Below are 8,680 nucleotides of genomic sequence, written 5' to 3'. Positions count from 1 at the left end.
CCAAGTACCATTCATGGAGATAACCTAGAACACCTACAGAGGTGTAGCCCATGGCTGCTCAGTATACAAGTGGGTAGTCTACTAAGAGGAACAGGAACTGTCTCTGACATGAACTTAGTAGCTGGCTCTTTGATCACTTCCCCCTGATGGAGGAGCAACCTTGCCAGGCCACAGAGTAAGACAATGCAGCCAGTCCTGATGAGACATGATAGGCTAGGGTCAGATGGAAGTGGAGGAGGATCTCCCTTATCAGTGGACTTGGAGAGGGGCATGGGAGGAGAGGAGGGAGGGATGGTGGGATTGGAATGGTATGAGGGAAGGCCTTACAGCTGGGATACAGATTGAATAAACTGTAATTAATAGAATAAAGAAAAATAAAAATTTTAAAAATGTGGAATGCTTCATCAATTTGGGTGTCATCCATGTACAGGGGCCATGCTAATCTTCTTTGTATTTTTAAGTTCTTTATGTTTATACATGTAATGTATATGCATGAACATGCTAATATTAATGCTCATGTAGAAATGAATCTGAAAGCTTCTGCACACCAAACTCTTCATGGTAGAAAGTAGCTTATTAAATCCTCCTCTTAAAGTTTGTATTGCAGAAGTTTTAAATTTCATAAGAAATAAAATTTATCAGTCATGTTCTTTAGTGATATCTGTGCTTCAGGTTATGAACCCCAAATCACCCTTTCTTCCCTTATAATCTTTGTGTCTGTGTGTATGTGTGTGTGTGCAGGTGAATGTGTGTGTGCAGGTGTACGAGTGTGTGAGCATGCATGCACATGTGCATGTAGAAACCAGTGACCTGCCTTGTATGTTTCAGCTCATGATCCATATTCATCTTTTCTGAAACAAACTTTGCAGTTCTCCTTAGACTCACTGATTAGCATAGGATGACAAGCCAGTGAACTCCAGACTCTCCGGTCCCCACCTCCCACGCACTGGAGTTGCAAGTTCTCTTACGTGTTCAGCTTTATTTGTGGGTGCTTGGGATTCAACTCAGGTCCTCATGCTCTGTGGCAAATCGTTTATTTATTTATTTATTTTTGCTTTGCATTTGTTCATTTATTACTGAGATCTATACATTTTAGTGCATCCTACTGCTGTTTAATAATTTCTCATTTTGACCCAAAGAACTATCTTTAGTACCTATGTTAAGGTAGACTTGTGTTCTTCATTTTAAAAGCCCAGTTTTCCTGAATATAGGATTTAAGGAGTTGTTTGTTTGGATTTGTTGTTGTAGAAATAAAATTATTTAGAATCAGTTTGGTTTTTTGGTTTGATATTATCAAGTGATCGCAGGACACTGCACAATGCTTTGTGTGGCAGAGGTCTTTAATTCCTAGGTACTGGAAGTAACTTTTCCAAACTTCGGACAAGCTTTGGTCATGGTAGCAACTTCTTTCTGATGGGTGCCACTGTGTGTATTTAAAATACAGTCTTTATTTTCCCTACATGGTTTACACGAGTCAATACTCAACCACTTTTCCTACTGGCATAGGCAACTCAACTTCCAAGCATTTCCCCTAGATGTGTATGCAAGTCAATACTTAAGCATTTTCTCTAAATACATGTAACAAGTCAATTGTGGATAAAGAGCTTACGGTCACTCTCTGTAAACTTTGACATCTCTCTAACACAACTCTCTCTGCTAGCAGTGGCAAGTAATTTAACAACTGAAATTTTATCTCAACCTCAATACAATGTTTTTAAAATCCGTATGTGTTTGAACAAATTTCTTTTCTGTGAAAACTATAACATACTATGACAACTGTGTTATTGAAAGTATTCTTATGAGTATCAAAATAATAAATACATTAAAAAGATACAATTAAGTTAAAACATGCAAGGAGAAGAGAATTGATAGGGGTGAGAATACTTTTCTTTTACTGTGTTAAAGGTGTTAGAGGAACTGTGACAATTTAGAATGTATTTCCCAAGGCCATGTAGGGAGAAGAAGATCCGAGAAGCCTGACCCCACTGGTGGTTAAATTTCCCTGATCAGGACATGCCCTGAAAGGCTATCTCCTATTTGCAATTACTAAAGGAAGGAATGATAAGGCTTCCTCATCTTCCATGTAGTACATATTGTTGTTTTCTGAACAAAAAGAGAAGGAAGAGAATATCATCTGAAGCTGTAATGTTTAGCTAGTCAGAGTGTGAATGTGTACCCCAAAACTTCTCTCACAAGAATGGTTAACCACATACCTCAAGACACTCATTTACAAGTGTCTCTGTGTGTTATTTTCTGGAAATGCAAACTCAGGTGTCTCCTGGAACAAAGAATTTTGTCTGAAGACAATATGACTTTTAAAGCATCTGAACAACTCAAAGTAGGGTGCGCCTCTAAAGTTGGAGTTGGCAGAAAAAATTCTACAAGTAAAGCTATATATTATGTTATGTATTGTGTTCTTCAAACTGTTATTTTGCTATAGTTACTCCATTAAGAAATTCAGACAAGTCCCTCCAGAGACTGAGACTCCAACCAAGGACGATGCATGGAGAGCACCTAAAACTCCTGCTCAGATGTAGCCCCTTGGCAGCTCAGTCTCCATGTGGGTTTCCCTAGTAAGGGGAGCAGGGGCAGTCTCTGACATGAACTCTCATACCTGCTTTTTGATCACCTCCCCCTGGGGGGTGCAGCCTATTCAGGCCACAGAGGAAGACAATGCAGCCAGTCCTGATAGGCTAGGGTCAGATAGAAGAGAGTATTAGTGGACTAGTGGGAGAAGAAGCAGGGAGGGTGGGATTGGGAAGAGATAAGGGAAGGGGCCACAGCAGGTACACAAAGTAAATGAATTTTAGGAAATAATAATAATTAATAAAAAGAAAAAAAACAATAAAAGAGAAATTTAGACAAACTAGAAATTATATTCAAGCAGCATGAGACCAGAAAAGGCAATGAGAAATTTTAGAAAGAGTTCAAAGGATTTTTAGAAATTATATGAATGGAACAATTAATATAAATGGGATGATTGTATCATAGTATATCACGGTTCTCAGATGCTAGGCAACACAACATAGAGAATGAGAACACAGCATAGAAAAATAAAGATAGACTATGTGGGAGAGAAAATGATAGAATAGGAACACAAAAGGATATTATCTATCATAATTTTAAAGGAAATAAGAGTTTGGTACTTATATATGAACTGAAAATAACTCAGTGTAATCTACATTTAAAATGGCAAAGAATGTAGTAATCAGACTTTACTTAATATGTAAAGATCATGCTGTAGATCATGAAAGACATGGAGATGTTGAAAGAAATTATGGATAATAAATAAACTCCCAAGAAGCAAATTAGACAAATAATATCTTTTTTCATTAATTACAGTTTATTTACTCTGTATCCCAGCAGTAGCCACTATCTGCCCACTCCCTCTCTCTTCTCCTCCCACATCCACTCACCCAGTCCACTGATAGGGGAGGTCCTCCTCCCCTTCCATCTGATCCTAGAATATCAGGTCTCATCAGGACTGGTTGCATTGTCTTCCTCTGTGGCCTGTTAAGGCTGCTCTTCTCTCAAGGGGAGGTGATCAAAGACCAGGTCACTGAGTTCATGTCAAAGACTGTCCCTGTTCCCCTTACTAGGGAACCCACTTGGATACTGAACTGCCATGGGCTACACCTGTCCAGAGGTTCTAGGTTATCTGCATGAATAGTCCTTGGTTGGAGTATCAGTTTCAGAAAAGACAGCTGGTCCCAGATATTTTTTTCTCTCCTTGTGAAGCTCCTGTCCCTTCCAGGTCTTTCTATCTCCTCCCTCTTTCATAAGATTCCCTGCACTCTGCTCAAAGTTTGGTGATGAGTCTCAGCATCTGCTTTGATACACTGCTGGACAGAATCTTTCAGGGGCCCGCTGTTGTAGGCTCCTGTCTTATTCCCTCTTTTCACCTTCTTCCAATATCTATCCCATTTGCCTTTCTGAATGTGATTGAGTATCTTAACCATGGTCCTCTTTATTACTTAGCTTCTTTAGGTGTACAGATTTTAGTATGTCTATCCTATATTATATGTCTAATATCCACTTATAAGTGAGTATATACCATCTGTGTCCTTCTGCTTCTGAGATACCTCACTCAGGATGATCTTTTCTAGTTCCCACCATTTGCCTGCAATTTCATGATTTCCTTGTTTTTAATTGCTGAGTAGTTTTGCATTGTGTAAATGTACCATAATCTGAATTATTCCTCATTTGAGGGAACATCTGGGTTATTTCCACATTCTGGCTATCACAAATAAAGCTGCTACGAACATGATTGAGCAAATGTCCCTGTTGTATACTTGAGCATATTTTGGATACATGCATCAGAGTGGTATAGGTGGATCTATCCATAGTGGTAGAGGTAGTGCTATTCCTAATTGTCTGAGAAAGCACCAGATTGATTTCCAAAGTGGTTGCACAAGTTTATATTCCCACCAGCAGTGGAGGAGTGTTCTCCTTTCTCCACAACCTCTCCAACATGTCTTGTCACTTGAGTTTTTGATCTTAGCCTTTCTGATGGGTGTAATGTGAAATCTCAGGGTTGTTTTGATTTGCATTTCCCTGATATCTAAAAGTATTGAGCATTTCTTTAAGCGTTTCTCTGCCATTCAATATTCCTCTATTGAGAATTTGCTGTTCATCTCTGTTCCCCATTTTTTAATGGGATTACTTGATTTGTTATTTTTTACCTTTGTAAGATTTTTATTCATACTGGATATTAGTCCTCTGTCAGATATAGGGTTGGTGAAGATCCTTTCCCAGTCTTTAGCCTGTTGTTTTGTTCTGAAGATAGCATCCATTGCTTTACAGAAACTTTTCAGTTTTATGAGGTCCCATTTATTGATCGTTGATCTTAGGGTCTGTGCTATTGTTATTCTGTTCAGGAAGTTGTCTCCTGTGCCAATGAGTTAAAGGCTCTTTCCCACTTTTTCTTCTAACAGGTTTAGTGTTTCTGGTTTTATATTGAAGTCTTTGATCTACTTGGACTTACATTTGTGCCTGATGATAAGTATGGAAATATTTGCATTTTTCTACATGTACACATCCAGTTAGACCAGCAGCATTTGTTGAAGATGCTGTCTTTTTTCCATTGTATGGTTTTGCCATCTTTGTAAAAAATAAGGTGCCCATAAGAGTGCGGGTGTATTTCTGGGTCTTCTATTAGATTCTTTCGATCTATCAGCCTGTTTCTATGACAGTACCATGCAGTTTTTATTACTGTTGCTCTATAGTCAGCTTGAGATCAGAGATGGAAATACCTCCACAAGATCTTTTATTGTAGAAGATTGTTTTTATTGATTCTGGATTTCTTTTATTCCATATGAAGTTGAGAATTTTTCTTTCAAGTTCTGTAAAGAACTGTGTTGGTAATTTGATGGAAATTGAGTTGAATCTGTAGATTGCTTTTGGTAAAATGGCCATTTTTACTATGTTTATCCTGCCAAGCCTTGAGCATGGGAGATTTTTCCATCTTCTGATAACTTCTTCTTTTTCTTTCTCCAGAGATTTGAAAGTTTTTTTTTTTTTCATAAAAGTCTTGACTTTCTTGTTTAGAATAACAAAAAGGTACTTTATGTCCTTTGTGGCTATTATGAAGGGTGTTGTTTCCCTAATTTCTTTCTCAGCCATTTTGTCTTTCATACAGAAGAGGGCTACTGAATTTTGTATTTTGCGTTAATTTTGAAATATATTCAGCCACTTTGGTGAAGGTGTTTATCAGCTGTAGCAGTTCCCTGGTAGAATTTTTGGGGTCACTCGGGTATACTATCATATCATCTACAAATAGTGATACCTTGACGTGTTCCTTTCCAATTTGTATCTTCTTGATCTCTTTTCATTGTCTTATTGCTCTAACAAGGACTTCAAGAACTATGTTGAAGAGTTATGGAGAGAGTGGGCAGCCTTGCCTTGTCCCTGATTTCAGTGGGATTGGTTTAATTTTCTCCCCATTTAGTTTGATGTTGGCTGTAGGCTTGCTGTTTATTGCCTTTACTATGTTGGGGTAAGTGCCTTGTATCCCTGATCTATCTGAGACTAAACATGAATAGGTGTTGAAATTTATCAAATGCTTTTTGAACATTTAAGAAGATTATCATGTGTTTTTTTTTCTTTCAGTTTGTTTATATGGTGGATTATATTTATGGATTTCTGTATATTGAACCACCTCTACATACCTGGGATGAAGCCTATTTGGTCAGAATGGATGATATTTTTTTGTGTTCTTGGATTCGGTTTGCGAGTATTTTGTTGAGTATTTCTGCATCAATGTTCATAAGGGATATTGACCCGAAATTTTCTTTGTTGGGTCTCTGTGAAGTTGAGGAACCAAGGTGACTGTGGCATCAGAGAATGAGTTTGGTAGTTTTCCTTCTGTTTCTATTTTGTGGAATAGTCTGAAGAGTATTGGTATGAGCTCTTCTTTGAAGGCCTGGTAGAATTTTGTGCTGAAACCGTCTGGCTCTGTGCGTTTTTGTGGAAGGGAGACTTTTGATGACTGCTTCTATTTCCTTGGGGCATATAGTAGTATTCAATCCATTTACCTGATCTTGATTTAATTTTGGTATATGTAATCTATCAAGAAAATTGTCCATTTAAAAAATCTGTGCCCAGGGATCTTTTCTGAGACTGATACTCCAACCAAGGACCATGCATGCAGATAAAATATAACCCCTGCACAGATGTACCCCATGGCCAGCTCAGTGTCCAACTCAGTTCCCTAGTATGGGGAACAGGGATTGTTCTGACATTATCTCAGTGGCTGGCACTTTGATCACCTCCCCGTGAGGGAAAAATCACCCTTACCAGGCCATAGAGGAAGACAGTGCAGCCTGTCCTGATGAGACCTGATAGGCTAAGATCAGTTGGAAGGGGAAGAGGACCTCCCCTATAAACGGACTGAAGGCAGGGCATGTGAGGAGTTCAGAAGGGAAGTGAGATTTGGAGGAATGACCAAGGGGGCTAGAGGTGGGATACAAAGTGATAAACTATAATTAATAAAAATAAATAAAGATTATAAAAAAAGAGCTGCTGGAGATATCAGTATCCCTAACATGAAAGTGTGCTACAGAACTATAGTAAAAATAACCTGCTACTCTCACAAAACAGACACTTTGATGGATGGAATCAAATTGAAGACCCAAGCACAAATCCTTATACAAATGGACACCTTATTTTTGGTAAAGAATTGATGATTGCACAGTGTTTAAAAAAAAATAAGACAGTATTTTCAGCCAATGACCCTGGTCAAAGTGATGTTTACCTGTAGAAGTATTGAAATACTTATCACTCTGTACAAAACTGTACTCCTATTGGATTAATGACATGAACATAAAGATAGATTCACTGAACCTGATACAAGAGAAAGTAGGGAATAGCTTTGGACTCACTGGCACAAGAAAAAGTTTTCTGAACAGAACAGCACAGGCACTCAGATTAACAGTTAATTAGTAGACCCTTGTGAACTGAAAACTTCTCTATGGCAACAGATACAGTCATGTGAACCAAATAGCTGCCTATAGAACAGAAGAATACTTTTACTAAATAGACATCAGATATTGGGCTAATCTTCAAAATATATTATGACTTCAAATGTATCATAGTGTCATAAATAAACCTGGTATGAACATAGTTGAGCAAATGTCTTTGTATGGGTATATGCCCAGGAGGAGTATAGCATGGTCTTGGGATGCACTATTCCCAATTTTCTGAGAAAGCACCAGTTTGATTTCCAAAGTGGTTGTACAAGTTTACAATGGAGGAGGATTCCCGTTTCTCCACATCCTCTTTAGCATGTGTTGTCACTCGAGGTTTTCATCTTAGCCCTTCTGACGGGTATAAGATGGAATCTCAGAATCATTTGGATTTGAATTTCCCTGATGACTAAGGCTGTTGAACATTTTAAAGTGTTTTTCTGCTGTTCAATATTCCTCTGTTGAGAATTTTATGTTTAGCTCTGTACCCCATTTTAAAATTAGATTATTTAGTTTGTTCTTGCTTAATTTATTGAGGACCTAGATCTCCTGTTCAGAGGTAGCCCATTGGAGACTCAGTCTCCATGTGGTTTTTCCAGTAAGGGGAGCAGGAGCTGTCTCTGACATTAACTCTCATGCCTGTTCTTTTATCACCTCCCTCTAGTGGGGCAGTCTTGCCAGGTCACAGAGGATGAGGACCCAGGAAGTCCTGATGAAACTTGATAGGCTAGGTCAGATGGGAGGAGTGGAAGACTTTCCCTTACAGTAGACTAAGGGAGGGAGATGGGGGAAGAAGAGGAATGGAGGGTGAGACTGGCAGGAGATGAAGGATGGGTCTACACCAGAATATAAAGTGAATAAATTATTTAAAAAATAAAAAATTAAAAAGAATTCAAAAGCTCAGCACAGGGGTCTTTCCTGAGACAGATACTCCAACCAAGGACTATGCATGGAGATAACTTAAGACCCATGCATAGATGTAGCCCCATGGCAGTTCAGTATCCAAGTGGGTTCCACTGTAATAAGAACAGGGACTGTCTCTGACATGAACTGATTGGCCTGCTCTTTAATTACCTCCCCCTGAAGGGGAAGCAGCATTACCAGGCCACAGAAGAAGACAACGCAGCCACTCCTGATGAGACCTAATTGACTAGGATCAGAAGGAAAGAAAAGAAGACCTCCCCTATCAGTGGACTTGGGGAGGGGCATGCATGCAG

The 8,680-nt window shown here is 38.8% G+C and overlaps 1 non-coding gene across 1 annotated transcript; it reads right to left on the bottom strand.

Annotated features, from left to right (window-relative positions):
• Window positions 1–385: 385 nt before the first annotated feature.
• Window positions 386–488, bottom strand: LOC129673777 (U6 spliceosomal RNA). Its single transcript, XR_008719709.1, has one exon. It is a non-coding gene; the product is annotated as a U6 spliceosomal RNA (small nuclear RNA).
• Between the last annotated feature and the right edge of the window lie 8,192 nt (window positions 489–8,680).

Source organism: Psammomys obesus, unplaced genomic scaffold (assembly GCF_907164565.1).
Source record: "Psammomys obesus unplaced genomic scaffold, mPsaObe1.curated_primary_1811, whole genome shotgun sequence".
Taxonomy (NCBI): domain Eukaryota; kingdom Metazoa; phylum Chordata; class Mammalia; order Rodentia; family Muridae; genus Psammomys; species Psammomys obesus.
Note: the sequence above shows the minus strand (reverse complement) of the source record. Positions and strands in the feature narration are given on the sequence as shown.